The sequence below is a fragment of the Trichosurus vulpecula genome, chromosome X (genome assembly GCF_011100635.1).
Source record: "Trichosurus vulpecula isolate mTriVul1 chromosome X, mTriVul1.pri, whole genome shotgun sequence".
In the NCBI taxonomy this organism is placed as follows: Eukaryota; Metazoa; Chordata; class Mammalia; order Diprotodontia; family Phalangeridae; genus Trichosurus; species Trichosurus vulpecula.
Window position 1 is genome coordinate 11,153,652 of NC_050582.1, and position 19,413 is coordinate 11,173,064.

A 19,413-nucleotide genomic window follows, 5' to 3' on the forward strand; every position below is an offset into this window, starting at 1 on the left:
AAAGTCAATTTGATTGGAGAGGAGACAGGCTGGCTGAGGCTGGACAGTGATGTAGGATGGAGCCAGCGGTAAAGATCTTTAAAGGCCAACCACAAGTGTGGATGTTGGATCCTCAAGGTAACAGGAAGGCAGTGGAGCTTATTAAGGAGGTAGTCAGCCTGGAGCTTTCGAAAAATCCCTTTGGTAGCTATTTGTGAAGGAGGGGTAGGAGAGAGGAGAGAAGAGAGGCAAGGAGACCAATCAGGGGTAACAGCAACATTGTAAATAAAAGATCCTGGGCTAAGCAGAGAGAACTGGGAAGCAAAATAGCCCTTAGCCCTCATCCAATCCTCTCATTTTATTTTTTTACTTAAGGTTTTCTTTTATTTAAAAAATCATTCACAAAATACCATATCCATAAGTTTACTTCCTGTCATGACTCAGAATGGCTGAAGTGTTTGGAATTCCATTCTAACATTTAATATGCAACGGGATTAAGCACAAGTTGAGATTTCTGTTGCTGTTGTTCTTAATCTCCTCCACATTGAAAATGTAAGTAGGTCATCTGAAAGCATCCTTTGATTATAACCACGCAATGCATGTCTTTCTTAGATTACATGTTGGTGTTACACAAATGGTTTCTTATCTTAGGAGCAGCGAGTATTACAGATGGAGGGAAGGAAGCAGGAAGCAGGAAAGAGGAAGAAAGGAACCTGTAAATTGCTGTAACTCAGAAACAAAGCTAACAGTAGGTAGAGCCAGAAAATCAGGAGTCAACAGTGATTGGACTGAGCTAAGTGGCCACAGTTTCCAAGAACCCCTGGCTCTGCTGGCTTCCTTCTAGCTACTGGTATGGCCAACCTGAAATCTTTGCCTTTTATTCTGTCGAATATTTTGAAAGTAACCTCTCCCCTGACGAGCCTTCAAGTTCTAAGAGGCACAGGTCTTCAACCTTAGTGCTACCCATGAGACATTTCAAGGTTTTTGACGAATCTCAATGAGACACAACATCGTCAGATCCTAGGATCAGCTCTCCTGACCCATTTAAAAAAATGATGATGGGGAGTATAGCATCTCACTATTGACTATTTACAGTTGGGGACAAAAAATACTGGGGCTAGATGCAAAATATGTGGCCAATGGTAGTAAGTTTTACACTCCTTCCAACACAACGAAGCCAACTTTATCTGGATAAACCTTCATTTTTTTATTTTTCATTTAAACATTACTTACCAAACATGTAAAACTAAAAAAACAGTGTATTTTTTTTTAAAGCAAAGACTCAGCATTTTTTTAATGTTCATATAGGCACAGATCCGCACCGCCGTGCAAGCCCCCAAAGCACCTTATCTCAGTTGTGATAAAACCAGACTGCAGTTTGCAATAGTTACACAAGCACAACCCTCTAATCTGCCTAATAAAAGGAGTTCCCTAGTAAGAATTTCAGTTTGGGGGGCGGAGCCAAGATGGCGACTGGTAAGCAGGGACTAGAGTGAGCTCCATACCGAGTCCCTCCAAAAACCTATAAAAAATGGCTCTGAACCAATTCTAGAATGGGAGAACCCACAGAACAGCAGAGGGAAGCAGGGCTCCAGCCCAGGACAGCCTGGATGGTCTCTGGGTGAGGTCTATTCCACACGGAGCTGGGAGCTGGGAGCTGGGAACGGAGTGGAGCAGAGCCCAGCCTGAGCGGCGTGGAACAACCAAACTTGGAATCGGGCGGATGGGGCCCCTAGCGCCCTGAATATGTGAGCTGCGGCAGTTACCAGACCCCTCGACCCACAAACACCAAAGACTGCGGAGAAGGTTAGTGGGAAAAGCTGTGGGAGTGGAAGTAGTTCGCGGTTTGCTTCCAGCCCCAGGGGCAGCACAGGTGGGGCAGCTACAGTTGCTGCTACTTCTGGCCCCAGGCCCACCTGGTGGGAGGAATTAAGTGGCGGATCAGAGCAGGAGTGCAACAGCCTGCTGAAGATCTAAGCCCAGCCCGGGCTGGGGGTTCTTGGGGAAGGAGTAGTGCGGGTCTGACAGAGCTGGCACCTCCCCCCCAAACGTGGAACATAGAACTCGTTAGTCTACAAGCACTCATACCCCACTGAAAAACTCAAGGGTCAAGTTAGTTGGTTGGGAATATGGCCAGGCAGCGAAAACACACCCAGATTCAGTCTCAGACTTTGGATTCTTTCTTTGGTGACAAAGAAGACCAAAACACACAGCCTAAAGAAGACAACAAAGTCATAGAGCCTACAACAAAAGCCTCCAAGAAAAACATGAACTGGCCCCAGGCCATAGAAGAATTCAAAAAGGATTTGGAAAAGCAAGTTAGAGAAGTAGAGGAAAAATTGGGAAGAGAAATGAGAAGGATGCAAGAAAACCATGAAAAACAAGTCAATGACTTGCTAAAGGAGACCCCAAAAAATACTGAAAAATACACAGAAGAAAACAACACCTTAAAAAACAGACTAACTCAAATGGTAAAAGAGCTCCAAAAAGCCAATGAGGAGAAGAATGCCTTGAAAGGCAGAATTAGCCAAATGGAAAAGGAGGTCCAAAAGAGCACTGAAGAAAATACTACTTTAAAAATTAGATTGGAGCAAGTGGAAGCGAGTGACTTTATGAGAAATCAGGATATTATAAAACAGAACCAAAGGAATGAAAAAATGGAAGACAATGTCAAATATCTCATTGGAAAAACCACTGACCTGGAAAATAGATCCAGGAGAGATAATTTAAAAATTATTGGACTACCTGAAAGCCATGATCAAAAAAAGAGCCTACATACCATCTTTCAAGAAATTATCAAGGAGAACTGCCCTAATATTCTAGAGCCAGAGGGCAAAATAGAAATTGAAAGAATCCATTGATCGCCTCCTCAAATAGATCCCAAAAAGAAATCTCCTAGGAATATTGTCGCCAAGTTCCAGACCTCCCAGATCAAGGAGAAAATACTGCAAGCAGCCAGAAAGAAACAATTTGAGTATTGTGGAAACCCAATCAGAATAACCCAAGATCTGGCAGCTTCTACATTAAGAGATCGAAGGGCTTGGAATGCGATATTCCGGAGGTCAATGGAGCTAGGATTAAAACCTAGAATCACCTACCCAGCAAAACTGAGTATCATGTTCCAAGGCAAAATATGGACTTTCAATAAAATAGAGGACTTTCAAGCTTTCTCAGTGAAAAGACCAGAACTGAATAGAAAATTTGACTTTCAAACACCAGAATCAAGAGGAGCATGAAAAGGTAATCAAGAAACGGAAATTGCAAGGGACTTACTAAAGGTGAACTGTTTTGTTTACATTCCTACATAGAAAGATGATGTGTATGATTCATGAGACCTCAGTATTCGGGTAGTTGAAGGGAATATGCATGTGTATATGCATATATATATATATATATATATATATATATATATATATATGTATATATATATGTATATATATACATATATATATGTAAAAGAGAGAGAGCAGACACAGGCTGAGTTGAAGATGAAGGGAAGATATCTAAAAGAAATAAAATGAAATTAAGGGATGAGAGAGCAACATACTGGGAGAGGGAGATAGGGAAAGATAGAATGGGGTGGATTATCTTGCACAAACGTGGCAAGAGGAAGCAGTTCTGTAGGAGGAGGGGAGAGGGCAGGTGAGGGGGGAATGAGTGAATCTTGCTCTCATCAGATTTGGCCTGAGGGGGAATACCATACATACTCAGTTGGGTATCTTACCCCACAGGAAAGAAGAGGGAGGAAGATAAAAAAAAATAAAAGGTGGGGGATAATGGAGGGGAGGGAAGATGGGGGTGGAGGTAATCAAAACAAACACTTTGGAAAGGGGACAGGGTCAAGGGAGAAAATTCAATAAAGCGGGATGGGTTGGGAAGGAGCAAAATGTAGTTAGCCTTTCACAACATGAGTATTGTGGAAGGGTTATACATAATGATACATGTGTGGCCTAGGTTGAATTGCTCGACTTCTTAGGGAGGGTGGGTGGGAAGGGAAGAGGGGAGAGAATTTGGAACTCAAAGTTTTAAAATAAGATGTTCAAAAGAAAAAAGTTTTTGGCATGCAACTAAAAAATAAGATACACCGGCAATGGGGCGTAGAAATTTATCTTGCCCTACAAGAAAGGAAGGGAAAAGGGGATGAGAGGGGAGGGGGGTGATAGAGGGGAGGGCTGACTGGGGAACAGGGCAACCAGAATATATGGCATCTTGGAGTGGGGGGGAGGGTAGAAATAGGGAGAAAATTTGTAATTCAAACTGTTGTGAAAATCAATGCTGAAAACCAAATATGTTAAATAAATAAATTTAAATTAAAAAAAATAAATTTCAGAGACTCAAATTTAAAAAAAAAAAAAACAAAAAACAAAAACAAAAAAAAAAAAGAATTTGAGTTTGGGCAGAGCTACAATTGACAGACCTGTAGGAGTGAGGCCAATTAATTCTCTAGGGCAATACCCACTCTCCATATTTGATAGATAGATACTTTTAAATTTGATCCTATTCTGCTCATATTACATCTGTTCAGGGGAAGGAATTGGAGAATGAGAGGTAAAGAAAACTATCAGTGAACTGGTCGGAAGGACTGCGCCAGTGTTTGATCCCTAGCCTTAGAGAAGGCATCCAAATCTACATGTAGGTCAACCGATGGTCCAACCTGTTGGGGAGTTTTTTCCTATTTGCTTCTTTGGAGCCACAGCAACGCAGAACCAAACATGCAGATCAGAAGAGAAGTGAGGAAAATCCAAAGAAAATGATATTAGAGTTTTAACAAAATCTAACCAGTGCTTCTAAAGTAAAACAGAGAAAGCTAAGGAGGGAAATGGAGAAGCACCCTTGCTGATGATGGTAGCTTTCATTGATCTGCAAGAAACCTCTTGCTGCAAAAATCGAAAACCAAAGGAAAACAGGGAGAGGAGAGGTGGGGAGGTGAAGTGAGGGGAGGGGCCAAGTGGAGAGGAGGGGCACAGGCAGTAGGGAAAAAAACAACAACACAAAACAGGCACTACATACAGCAATGCCAAGAACATACTAAAAACCACTTGCTAACAGCCAACATGCATTCACAAGCTCAGTGTTTTTACTTTCAAGAAAGGAGGAGGACAAATGTCAGGTGGCAGGAATGGTAACTGCAGGGTTGACGTTCAGAGCAATGAACTCTGCTGCTGTCTTGCTCAATAATTCTCCCCCCATTCCCTCCCAACCTCAAGCTCATTCTTGCTCTTTGTAAACCGCTTCCTCTCGGGGCCTGGCTCCGCCGAAGATAGCTGAGTTGGCATTGGCTACTTGATTGAGGGGGTTATCGACTGTTTGAGGTTTAAGCTGAAGTCGGGGCCTCTGTGCTCTTTCCTCTTCTGTTGGTTCTCTGAAATTGATCGAAAAGCCCCGAAGGGGTGGTCCATCTCTAAAGCAACTCCCCATTGGGTGACCACCTGTTCGCCAGTCACCTGGGCGACTGCCTCCACGCCTGCCTCCCAAGAAGTCATCCTTGAAGCCAGAATTAACGTCATCCCTAGAGTCCCATCCATCTCCAGATTCTCGAGAGCCTCCCATTCCTCTGTCATCTAGTCCACCTTTCCTGAATCCAAAGCCACCTTTATCTTGTTTTCTTTCTACCTTTGGCAATATCCACTCGAAAAGGGAATCCACCTCATCAAATTCTACATAGCAAAATCCTTTAAATTTATGTGTTTCATTATCTCTGACTAGCAGTACCCTCCTTACGCTGAGATCCTTGAAGATCACATCTATGTCTCCCTGAACAGTATTGAAAGGCAGGTTTCCTATATAGGCCATGTAAGGGGGCTCTGTTGGCAGCTCCTTCTGACTCCAGGAACCATGGCTACCACACTACCATGGGACCCTCTGCCACCGAAGAAGTTGCTGTAGGCCCGATCCTTGTATGTATCGAAGTCCGCCATTTGCCATCTCTGCTCAGAGATGAACCAGGGAGAGCAAGGAAGGACCCCGCAATATAATTACCCTCCCCCCTGCCCTGCTGCCTGATCGAAACCGGCGGCAGACACGCACACAGGCATACATGCAGCCGCCGTGGCAGCAGCAGGGGCACCCAATCCTCTCATTTTAAAGATGAAAAATCTTCACCTTTAGAGAACATGAGACCCAGAGTTACTTTCTCAACGTTGCATAGCTAGTTAGCATGAGAGCCAGGACTAGGATCAAAGTATTACTACATTCCAAGTCTCTCTCCAAGGTTCCTTCCTACGTTTCAATTTAATAAAGAATACGGCATCATGCTTGCCCTAATCACCTAAAATTTCCCCAGCCAGTCTAGCAGAATTAAAGTAAAGCCTTCTACTACAGAGCACTACTGGGCAAGTCATTTGGACCTAGGCCAGAGAATGGACACCCAAAGAATATGTGTCAAGGGCATAGAAAAATTAAATCGGATTATAGAAAGAGAACTCAATTTGAAATGAGAAGATACAGATTCAAATTCCAGCATTGTTACTTAACAAGGAGGAAGATTCCCAAACTGCCTTTAAATCCTGAATTCCTGTGATCCTATGACTCACACTATATGTTAATCTGGGGCAAATGCAAACAAGATGGAGAAAAGCAATAATTTAAGGAAATAAAGCAGCATAGCTGGGACACCTGGGAAATGAGAGTGACAGGCAAATCAAACATTCAGCAAACAGCAATGGCGTAATTCTTTTAGAACAAGTATACTAAGAAATTATTAAATCCATTAGGCAAAAGTATCAAAAGTAGCAGGCTGTGTCTTCAGCCAAGAAGAGTCATGAAAGTAAACGGCAGTCACATTCCGGTGTTTACATGCACACAATGATCACTGTCATATCACTAGCCTAATGCTAAAAATGATATTATGTGTGGTTCAGCACTTAAATGGATATAAAGAAAGCTGATTAGCATTTATTCTTACTCCCATGAAACTGCCCAGAAGTCATTACATGTTATGGAGAGAAAAAACAGCATTTTAAAATAATGGCTGACACTGGGTACATTCTAATACTATCAAATATGTTTTGTTTGTTTGTACTACTTTCTGTTAAATTGTTTTAAATGAATCATATTAAGGTATTCTCCAAGACAAATAAGAAAAATTTAACCTTAAAAAGAATCCAGCATTTATTATCAAGTTCAAATTTCATGAAAATAAATTACCCAACAGTGGGGCTTGGATTTCATGAAAAGAAAAATAGAAAGTCGATTTCACACCCAGTGAGCTGACTCCGGACTGATTCAAGTAAAAAAAAAAAGATGAAACTCATCACCAACATTTTGATGAATTGGAACTTATATCATCATAAAATTGTACTAGTATGTCATTCTTCTGGTAACCCACCAAGAATCCACCAAGTAGACAGGAGTTGCTTTCAGACTAATGGGAAGATAATTTGTGTGTGGGGATGTATTTATATATGTATGTAGAAGATACATACAAAGTAGATAACAAGGAAATCTTAGGTGGAAAGGAATAACATTATTAGCAACTTCTGAGACAAAGAAGAGCCTTGTGGAGGTAACACTTGAAGAAATCCCAAGGCAGGTAGGTAGATCACTGGACCTGGCTTCAAGAAGACGTAAGTTCAAATCCAGCCTCAGACACTTAATAGGGGTGTGACCCTGGGCAAATCACCTAACTACCTCTGCCTTAATTTCCTTATCTGCAAAATGGAGACGAATAATAGCACCTACCTTCCAGGTCTGTTGTGATGACCAAACATGATAATATTTGTAAACTGTTTTGCAGACCTTAAAGTTCTATTTAAATTCCAGCTGTGGTTTTTTTTTTGTTGTTATCAATGGCAGAATTTAGCCTAGAGATGATTCCGGGGGTGAAGCCAAGATGGCGGCTGGAAAGCAGGGACTTGCATGAGCTCCCCACCACGTCCCTCCAAAAACCTATAAAAATGGCTCTGAACCAATTCTAGAACTGCAGAACCCACAAAATAGCAGACAGAAGCAGGGATCCAGCCCAGGACAGCCTGGATGGTCACTGGATGAGGTCTATTGTGCATGGAGTGGAGGGGAGCGGAGCTCAGCGTGGGAGGCAGCAGGACCAACCAGACCAGGAGCCAGGCAGGACAGGCCCTAGCATCCTGAATCAGTGAGCTGTGGTAGTTACCAGACTTCTCAACCCACAAACACAAAAGACAACAGAGAAGGTTAGTGGGAAAAGCTGCAGGGGACAGAGTTTGAGGTTCAGCCACCGCCCCAGGGGCAGCGAGGGAGGTGCAGCTACAGAACTACAGCTGCAGTTACTTCTGGCCCCAGGCCCACGTGGTGGGAGGAATTAAGTGGCGGATCAGAGCAGGAGTGTAGAGCCTGCTGAAGATTTGCATCAGGTCCGGGTTGGTGGTTCTTGAGGAAGGAGGAGTGCTGGGGTGGCAGAGCTGGCTATATAGAAATAGCTCTGAAATCAACAGCACATCCCCTCAAGCTTGGAACAAAGTACTCTTTGCTCTACAAGCAGTCATACCCTGATGAAAAACTCAAGGGTCAAGTAAGTTGGCTGGGAACATGGCCAGGCAACGAAAACACACCCAGATTCAGTCTCAGACTTTGGAATCCTTCTTTGATGACAAAGAAGACCAAAACATATGGCCTGAAGAAGTCAACAAAGTCCAAGAGCCTACACCAAAAGCCTCCAAGAAAAACATGAACTGGTTTCAGGCCATGGAAGAGCTCAAAAAGGAGTTGAAAAAGCAAGTTAGAGTAGTAGAGGAAAAATTGGGACAAGAAATGAGAATGATGCAAGAAAACCATGAAAAACAAGTCAATGACTTGCTAAAGGAGACCCCAAAAAATACTGAAAAAAATATTGAAGAAAACAACACTTTAAAAAGTAGACTAACTCAAATGGCAAAAGAGCTCCAAAAAGCCAATGAGGAGAAGAATGCCTTGAAAGGCAGAATTAGCCAAATGGAAAAGGAGGTCCAAAAGACCACTGAAGAAAATAGTACTTTAAAAATGAGATTGGAGCAAGTGGAAGCGAGTGACTTTATGAGAAATCAGGATATTATAAAACAGAACCAAAGGAATGAAAAAATGGAAGACAATGTCAAATATCTCCTTGGAAAAACCACTGACCTGGAAAATAGATCCAGGAGAGATAATTTAAAAATTATTGGACTACCTGAAAGCCATGATTTACATCTTTCAAGAAATTATCAAGGAGAACTGCCCTAATATTCTAGAGCCACAGGGCAAAATAGAAATTGAAAGAATCCATTGATCGCCTCCTCAAATAGATCCCAAAAAGAAAACTCCTAGGAACATTGTCGCCAAATTCCAGAGCTCCCAGATCAAGGAGAAAATACTGCAAGCAGCCAGAAAGAAACAATTTGAGTATTGTGGAAAAACAATCAGGATAAAACAGGATCTGGCAGCTTCCACATTAAGGGACCAAAGGGCTTGGAATATGATATTCTGGAGGTCAATGGAGTTAGGATTAAAACCAAGAATCATCTACCCAGCAAAACTGAGTATCATGCTCCAAGGCAAAATATGTACTTTTAATAAAATAGAGGACTTTCAAGCTTTCTCAGTGAAAAGACCAGAGCTGAATAGAAAATTTGACTTTCAAACACAACAATCAAGAGAAGCACGAAAAGGTAAACAAGAAAGAGAAATCATAAGGGACTTACTAAAGTTGAATGCTTTTGTTTACATTCCTACATAGAAAGATGATGTGTATGATTCATGAGACCTCAATATCATAGTAGCTGAAAGGAATATGCATATATATATATATAGTGTGTGTATGGGTGTGTGTGTGTGTGTATACACACACACACACACAAAGGGCACAGGGTGAGTTGAATTTGAAGGGACGATATCTAAAAAAATAAAATCAATTTAAGGGATAAGAGAGGAATATATTGAGAGAGGGAGAAAGGGAGAGATAGAATGGGGTAAATTATCCCACATAAAAGTGGCAAGAAAAAGTGGTTCTCTAGGAAGGGAAGAGGGGGCAGGTGAGGGGGAATGAGTAAATCTTGCTCTCATCAGATTTGACCTGAGGAGAGAATACCATACACACTCGATTGGGTATCTTACCCCACAGGAAAGAAGGAGGAAGAAGATAAAAAAGGGGGGACGATAGAAGAGAGGGCAGACAGGGGGAGGAGGTAATCAAAAACAAACATTTTCGAAAAGGGACAGGGTCAAGGGAGAAAATTCAATAAAGGGGGATAGGTTAGGAAGGAGCAAAATATAGTTAATCTTTCACAACATGAGTATTATGGAAGGGTTTTACATAATGATACGCATGTGGCTTATGTTGAATTGCTTGCCTTCTTAGGGAGGGTGGGTGGGGAGGGAAGAGGGGAGAGAATTTGGAACTCAAAGTTTTAAAAACAGACGTTCAAAAACAACAACAAAAAAAAAGTTTTTTCATGCAACTAGGAAATAAGATACACAGGCAATGGGGTGTAGAAATTTATCTTGCCCTACAAGAGAAGAAGGGAAAGGGGGATGGGAGGGGAGTGGGGTGACAGATGGGAGGGCTGACTGGGGAATGGGGCAACCAGAATATACGCCATCTTGGAGTGGGGGGAGTTTAGAAATGGGGAAAAATTTGTAATTCAAACTTTTGTGAAAATCAATGCTGAAAACTAAATATATTAAATAAATTAAAAAAAAAAAGAATTTAGCCTAGAATCCTAATGTTGCAATTCCAAACTCAATCATCTTTAAATGCATTAACTGCTTTCCCCACCTCAGAAGCTTCATGGAGAAAAGGACTTGCATCATTTACTTCTGTGTTCCCCTCCCAGAGCATAGGATAGGCAATCAAGAAATGTTCTCTGAATGAATATTGAATTAAAGTACTGTACTGTCCACAGATGGAATCCTTAGAAACAGCAACCTTTAAATAGGAATCCTAATTTTAAGTACTGCTTTAGGTACATCTAGGATAGATACTTATCTGGGGTGTGTTTGTGTGTGTGTGTGTGTGTGTGTGTGTGTGTGTGTGTGAAAAGACTGTGAATATGGTATATCCATGACCTTAGGTGATGGGGCTATAAGACAGGTGAGACCTCAGAGTGTAGGTGTGAACAGTGAATATTACCACCAGCACAAAAAAGGATCTTTCTGGAGGGATTCCCAATTTCACTGAGCAATTTCGTTTTAAAGGATCAGAGACTTATAGCTGGAAGAAACCCTAGAAGTCATCTCATTCAAACACAAATGAGGAAACTGAGGCCCAGGGAAATTAAGTGACTTGCCTAATGCCACACAGGCATTAGCAGATCTGGGATTTGAATCTAGGGCCTATGATCCTAAGTCATGCAGCCTCTACTTCACAAATCTAACCATAAAGTTATACATATGAATGCTAATAAATACTTCATGTGTATGTAAAATTTAAGACAAGAACTACCCTCTGATCTCTAGAAGCTGATAAAACAAACATGTTCTTGTGGACCCAGCAGAACTGTCTAAGCCAGACGGGCTTTGAGAAATGGAGCCAGCAAGTTTCATGCTGTCTTAGAACATACTGGAATCCCCAAAGATGCCACAAGAGGCTCCTGGAGTGACAGATATCCAAAAGCACTAAACTGACTTTAAAGTAACGAGGCCAAATTGTCTTAGACTGTAGAGATTATTCTTCCATGGGTAACAACTGATAAGTGCCATTTTCTTGTCACTTATGGAGAAAATGAAAAAGGATTTAGAGCATAATTCTATTTTTATTTCTGTCCATTTGTGCCATCCTGTTAATGAACAAAATACAGAAAAGACATTCAAAATTTCAGAAAACTCATTAGAAAATATTATGTTATTTAAATCAACTCATAATGTAGCTTTTCTTGCAACTAAATATTTTACTCCATTACCAAAATGTCAATTCAATGTCCTGGACTCATTAACGTTTTCCATTCAGTTAAATGGAGATTCCACTAATATATCAAAGGCAGATGTTCCTGTCCTTTCACTCTAGTTTGGAGAGGGGTGAGTCACTACAAGACTGATACATCCAAAGAAAAAGGCATGAAATGCTGTAGATCATGTTAATTTGAAAGCAGAAAGCATGAATAAAACTTGTAATAATGGGCAAAGTTAGATGCAACAAAGCATGTTTAATGCTTAACCACACAAGAGTTAAGCTCCTACACAAATGAATAGTTAAGATTATGTGTACGTGGATTGGCTCTGACCTAAGGAATGACAACATCCCCTTGTTGAGACTAATACAGAGTCATGGATAAATGACAGAATTATCCAGGCAATATCTGTCATTCTTTTTGCAGTGTAGTTATTTACATGTCAATGAACTGTTTATGATCTTTAAAATATATGAAAACAGGAAACTAAAAGTAAACTTCACATACAGGCAAAACAGATACACTCAAGGTCTTGCTGGCAAACATTTAACAACTGGCTGTCAGGGTGGGAAATACGGACATGATACATTCTTGAGTTCAATCTGCATTATTAACATTTTATCCAGCACTTACATAAGTCCAGGGAATCAACAAAACAATAAATCAAGCCTTGATGTATCTCATTTGCCAATTCCAAGGTGTAAATGCTCGTATGAAAAGTTTAACAATTGGCTCTCCCATGCCAGTAGGAGCTGGCTCCAGTACCCCCCTGCCCTTCTCCAAGGATTGACATCACCAGATGGATACTATCCAGATCATGCATCCTCCCTTCCTCAATTTCCCTTCAATTTTATTTGCATCCTTCTGTATTTCTTTGGTACATATTTCAGTACATACATGCTATCTGCTCTTCTAGGACATCGTCTCCTGGAACTTCCACTTTTGTCTTTGCTCTCTTCCCAAGCACAGCACCTGGCCTAGTCTGATGGACCACATTGATCTGGGGACTCCACCAACAATGCAGACTGCATTCCAGCCTTGCTTGACCATCCCACATGCCTTGTGCATAGTGGTCAGTTTATAAAAGTTTAGGAAATGAACTGAAATTCTGGCAAGCCAGATGTGGCATTTCAATGAACCAAGGCAAAATAAAACCACTGGGAGAAGCTTCAGTAGTCAAGGTTTCTGAAGTTTCTGTTTAATAAAAAGCAAGGTTAGACTCTCCCACAGAAAAACAGATCAAAGGTCATCTTATCCTACCCATACCTTGAACATGAACCCTCTCCATAACACTCCCAACCCCCAGATGACCACTTATATCTCTCCTTGAAGACTACTAGTCTCCTACCTGCTGAGACAAAGAATTTAAATGGTAGGCAGCTGTATGTCTTATAAAGTTTTTCCTTCCTGCTAGCCAAAATCTAATGATCTGCAACTTACTCAAAGCTCCTCAGTGAGCCTTTTGTGTCAAACAGAAATCAATGTAATCTGCCTACACACACCGTCCCTGTGGTTCCTTCCTCTAACTGGTCAGTTCTTCCCCAAACCTCCATTTTAGGGAAAGAGCACAAGCCAGTCTAGATCACTCCTTCATTCTTTGCTGGGTTCTGCTCCTGACTCTCCATACTTCTTTCAACACTTTCCTGTGCCCTCAGTTAACATCTCCCCACTCCACATCCCTCTTCTTCCATTCCTTCCTTTTTAAACTCCCTTTGTGTGTGGGCTTCACCCATTAGAATGTAAGTTCCTTGAGGGCAGGGGCTAGCTTTCCTTTTGTTTCTATTTATATTCCCAGAGCTTGGTTAGGAGTAAGCACTAAATAAACTTCAACACAGGAGCCTTACAAATCACTAGATGACACCTCTTATTCTCCACCTTCCATGTTCTACTTTGCAGGTTATATAATGACATATACTGACCTTGAAGTCCATTAGAACTTCCAGGTCCTTTTTATACGAAGTCATCAACCACATCTCCTCAACCACATGCTCACACATCTGATTTTCAAAACTTACATCAACATTTACACCTATTAAAATTCAATGTTGTTAGATTAGGGCCACTGAATGGCCTACATAGACCTTCTCAGATCCTAATTCTGTCACCCAACATGTTGGCTATTCTGCCCAGCTGGGTCATATGTACATTCTCTAGCCTTATTTAATTCACTGACAACAAAGTTCGATAGAATTGGGCGCTAAAGCATTCTATCACTTATTGCCTTCCTGTGTAACATGAGTCCATGAAGCAACATGGGGTCCATTTGCTCAACTAGTTTCTGACCTGACTATAATATCATACAGAATACATTTCTCTATCTTGTCAACAGAGACCATGATAAAGAGGCAATGCCTTCCTAAAAAAAAAATAGGATGCTGTGACTATGACATTCACCTAATATATTCATCTAGTAATTCTGTCAAAAATGAAATGTAGTTGGCTGACATTATCTCTTTTTGAAGAAGGCTATCGTAAGCTTAACTTCCCTTTCTAAGGGTTCATAGACCATTTCTTTAAAAATCTGTTCTAATATTTAGCCAGGATTCAAGGCTGAGTTCACTATTTTTCTTGTTAGAAGGCTCTTCTCCATCTAAGAAAAAATCAAGACAATAGTCACTTATTTCCAATCTGTACAGCACTTCGCCTGTTGTCAAAGACTTTTCAAAGATTACTTGACTTCGGTCATCAAAATCATAAGTTCTTTCTATCCCCTGTAATTTCGTTCATTAAGTTTCTTAAATTATTTGAGGTTAGTAACCAGGTACTCTTTTATAAGTAACTCTTAGTAACTAACCTCAAGGAGGCCAAAGCTGATTTACTTTTGAATATGTATCTCCAGTGTCTACCATAATTTCTGATACATAGTAGTGTAATACAAGGAAAATTAGGAACCCCTGAGTAACCCCTAGCTACTGACGAGCCCCCTAGGATCCGGTGACTCCTTCCTGGAATGTCAATAGATAGGACCATCCCACCTGGCAGATCCTGTCTAGCAGATATCCCTGAGACTCCTTGGCTCCTTCCTGGAATGTCAATAGATAGGACCATCCCAACTGAGAGATAACTTGACAGATCCTTCCTGGGAGATATCCCTGGGACTCTGTGACTCCACCAAGGAATGTAAATGAGATTATCCCACTAGTAAGATAACCTGACTGAATCTTTTGATCAGCCAGGACCTTGGTTCCTCTTCCCCCCTACTCTGTACCCCCATATCCTATATAAGCCAAGCCATCACCCCAACACATTTGCCATTGATTTGTGGTGCCGTACCCCGATGGCCGCCGGCTAATAAATTCTCCACTTAAAACTTATACTCTGTGGTGTGTCTCGCTCGCTTCTGGTACAACATTTTGGAGGCCCCAGCGAGATGCGGCGGTATTTCGTGTTACCGCCCTGGAGACACACACAGAATTCCGGACCTCAGCAGGGAGTCTCTGCCCCCGATCCACCTTCTCTCACTTCAGAGGGCCGGCTCCTGGGGATTTCTTTTCCTAGGACTCTGATGTGGAGTGATGGTCTCGGAGAATGGACTCTTTGCTGACCTGTCCCTTTTCGGCCTACGGAGAATTCTGGTTTTGTAGACCTCTAGAGGTAAGGTTTTTCTGGTTTGGTTTCTGGTTTGGGGCTAGCCATTTGGGTCTCTGATACCATGCTAAACCCTGACGAGGCTGTGGTACAGAGCTAGGAAGCTGGGACGCCACCCTTCCTATTGGGGTGTGGGAAGATTGGGGTGTTTTCCTTGAAGAGGGAACCTGGTTTATTTTCTTTCCTCTGAGGGGACCTGCTTAGCCCCAGTTAACTCATGCCATTGGTTATATGTTTTGTGTTGGGTGTGGGAAGATTGGGGTGTTTTCCTTGAAGAGGAAACCTGGTTTATTTTCTTTCCTCTGAGGGGACCTGCTTAGCCCCAATTAACTCATGCTGTTGGTCTCTGTTTTGTGTTGGAGGTGTGAGAGAGATTGGGGGTCGTATCTTTGAGGAGGAAATCTTTCCTCTGAGGGGACCTGCTTAGCCTTCAATTCGATCCACACCGTGAACTTTGTTGTGTTTTGAGTTCGTCTCTGTTCTCGTGTCTGTGTTAATTGTGAAATGTCTATGTTTTGTTGAAAAAAAAGAAAAAAATCTGAAACATAGGCAGCCAGAGATATCAGGCTGTCACTAGGGAAACAGACTCCCTTCCTTGTGGCTCCCGTTTGGCCAGCGTGGAACCACGGGGAATGGGTTAAAATTTGGCAAATTCTGGGTTTTAAATTGTTAAAGGTTTGGAAATTGGTTAGTTGAATTTGGGAAGAAAGAACTCCTGAAATTGTAAAGTCATTCCAGGAGCTCACTCTTGCTAAAAAACATCTCCTCCCAATGAATGCCTTCTGGCTAAAACCTCCGTTAAAGTCTTCAGTGGGACTCTCACATTTGTCTCAGTCCCGGATTCCCTTAGATTCAAGTACAAAAGAGGTTTTTTGGGAGTGAGCAAGGGGGTGAAGTTTTACTTGAATTACAATCATTGAGATCTTTTCACTAGGGCTGCAGTAAAGGTTAGAGCAGTTAAATCAAACTCTTCTCCCCCCAGATCAGATTAGTAGAGAATGCAGGAGATAACTGTAGAGAAAAACTTAAATCACCCTTGCCCACCAGGCAGTGAGGAGAGGGATAGAAATTCACAGACTGACAGTCAGTCCTGTGCCCCTGAGTACCTTTGTAGCCCGTCCTTGTGGTAAAATTTAAAAAGTAAAATTTGTGAAAGAGAGAGATAGAAAACCTGTATAAGGAATTTAGGAGGGTTGTAGAATAGCAGCTTGAGATTATCTGTCTAGTCAGGAGTCCATGTGCTCCTCTTGGCTGCCATGTGCTGCTCCTGGTCTCACCCTTCCCCCACCCTCCACATTGAAAGGTTATCAAAGCTGAAGCTAAAAGGAAACTAGTAAAGAAATAGGGCTGGTTAGTTAGTGCTTGGAAGGGTAGGCTCCTTGCCCTCAAGGGGCTGCCAGGCCCCACCTAGGGAGGAGCTCCTTAGAAAACTAAAAGGGATTTTTTTCCTGCTCTTATCTTCCCTGGGAGTCAAAAAAAAAAAAAATCCTTTTTAGGCATTTTTGTATAAGATGAAGCTTGGAAAAAGTGAGTGCAAAATTAAGTTTCTCTTTCTTTCATAAATTCATTCATGGCCAGGCAAAAATTCCTATACCTGGGCCAGAGGTAGTGGTGCTGAAGAATATACAGCTAAATAAAGTGTATTTGGGATGTTAATGTATTAGTATATGTGTTACATGTATTTATATATTAATACATTAATATATAATATCAGAAGTAATAAGACCAACAATTCCTATATTGTATCTGGAAATGCAATAGATGTCATCTGAAAATTATTGTTTGTGTATTTCTAAACTTGCATTGTGTTCCCAAAAAATTCTCTTAGATTGTGAAATTTGAGAAGACCATTGTGTGGTAAGAAATGATATTATAGCAATTTTAATCTGATTTAGATATATGTGAATTGGGTTTTTAAAGGGATGTCATAAAATTTGGAACTGTTATATGTAGTTATAACAAGTAAATAATTAATAATACTAATATTTAACCGTGAGAACAGACTTTTTGTGTGAAAAAGTTTTCTATTATGAGAATATATCTGGTGATTTAAAGTTATAGTTTCAAATAATGATATGAAAGATTCTCCGTGCAAGGAGATTTAGAAATGTGATCACCTAAATTGATAAAAGGGTTGTTTCAAGTTTTAAAATGCATAATTATGTTTAGGGCACTAGTACATTTCTAAATTGTGTAATTTGACTAACAGATGTATCAGCAATATTGAAAAAATGTGGTAATCTTTTACAATGCAGAGAGTATTGGGCCTTAGAAATTAAAATGTTACCACTAGTGGTTAAGAATCAGATTTGATTTGCTTATCCAACTCAGTTATGATCACTAGATTGGTAATTAATTGGAATCTGTTTCAAGTTTTAAGTACATGATAATTGCTTGTGGTGTACTTATTTCTAAATTAGTTATTATATACAAATTGGTTAACATCGCATTACCTGTGCTGTTAGAGAATAATTCTCTTATAATCTGGATGTTGTTAGATTGAGAATCGTAGTTAATTAAGAAATTGAGGTTATTAACTGAAACAAGAACTTTTGAAACCATCTAGTCATGAATTCTTATCAATCTTGTGTGGTTTTCTGTGTAGAGGAATTCTTATGGAAAGTCCTGGTAAACCTTATTATTGTGATAAGGCTAATTAATTGAGTATGTAATTTATAGAAATTAAGTGTCCTCCCATTATAACACTTTTTGATTAAGGAACTTTGTAATGTCTAGGAATTCTGTGCAATATTTGAGAGTGAGGACATTTGGCACCAACTTAGTTAATGAATTCCAGCATTTAAGGGTTAATTTGCTTTAAGGAAAAAGGAGATGTCTATCATTTTAAAACCTTCTAAATAATTGTGTTCAGGAAAGTTTAGCGAGCATGCCTTTTAACATCTGGATAAAAAAAAAATCCTTATTAGAATTATTAGAATTGATGCTTATCTATAGAAGGGCCCATTCAATGTCTTATTCAAGTTTTTTTTTTGAGTAAGGAGGTTCCAAACGACAGTCTGAATTCCTTACTCCTCCCCGCCCTTAGTTTAGATAAGAAGAAAAGAATTTCACCTTAGCCCACCTGTCTGAAGGGAAGGAAAGGAGAGGGGCAGCAATAAGAGGACAGTAGGGGTCAAGAAGCCTCCAACCTGGCTTCTTAAAAAAAACTGATAAGATTAGACTAAGACTTGAGATGGGTTTGGCCTAGTAGTTTAATTAGTGAAGTCTGCCAACTGATGGAGAAGAACCCACCTTCAGGGGGAGATGAGATGGCAGATCTTTTTAATAAATGTTCCTTCTTTTAGAATGAGTTATCATGAAAAACAAATCCCCTTTTTTTGTATCTTTGTGGTTTAAGAAGCTGGAATGGGATTCCAGTATACACAGTTATGACAATGAAAGTACTAACTTATGAGTTGTTTTGTCTTATGGTTGAAATGTAAAGAAGACTTAGTACTAGGTTTGAAAGATTTGGAAAGATGAATTAAGGTTGAGGGAAAATAGAAAAGGCAAATAAGAAAGTTTGGGGACAAATGGGAGTTAGCTAAGCCTCTCCTGTCCCGAGAATGATAGTTTCAGAAGGTCAAAGTAAGTTGGAGATGAGTGTGAGGAAGTTTTTAGAAGATGGAAAAGTTATGTAGCTTGATTTGATAATTATTAGCTCAATAAAATTTGGGCAGTCTTATCTGAAGGATATTTATTTGCTATTTAAGATTTTATGGGACTACAATTTAATATTGTCTTAAGCTCTGATTACAGGACTAGGTCACATGAAGCCAGTAATGGCACGGCAGGCGTTACAAGCTGAGAATTTTTTTAGGTGGGTCTGCCTGGGAGCAGTCGTGAAGACGACCTTGGACACAGCCTAGGTAGGATCTTCCTGACTTTATTTCCCAACTCTGCTATTTCCTTTCTGAAAAGGAAAGTCCCCACCTGGTTACTCCTAAGCCCTGCTTTCAGCACCTGGTGACTATAAGATTGGCTATCAGATATGACTCGTGCCTGGAATCAAACAGAGCTAAGGAAGTAA

The 19,413-nt window shown here is 40.7% G+C and overlaps 1 protein-coding gene and 1 pseudogene across 3 annotated transcripts in view; both read right to left on the reverse strand.

The window, feature by feature from the left end:
• The window catches only part of DIAPH2 (diaphanous related formin 2), an 856,474-nt gene that overhangs the window by 546,758 nt on the left and 290,303 nt on the right, over nt 1-19,413 (reverse strand). The window lies entirely within an intron of this gene.
• On the reverse strand, nt 5,188-5,897 carry LOC118832937 (annotated as a pseudogene).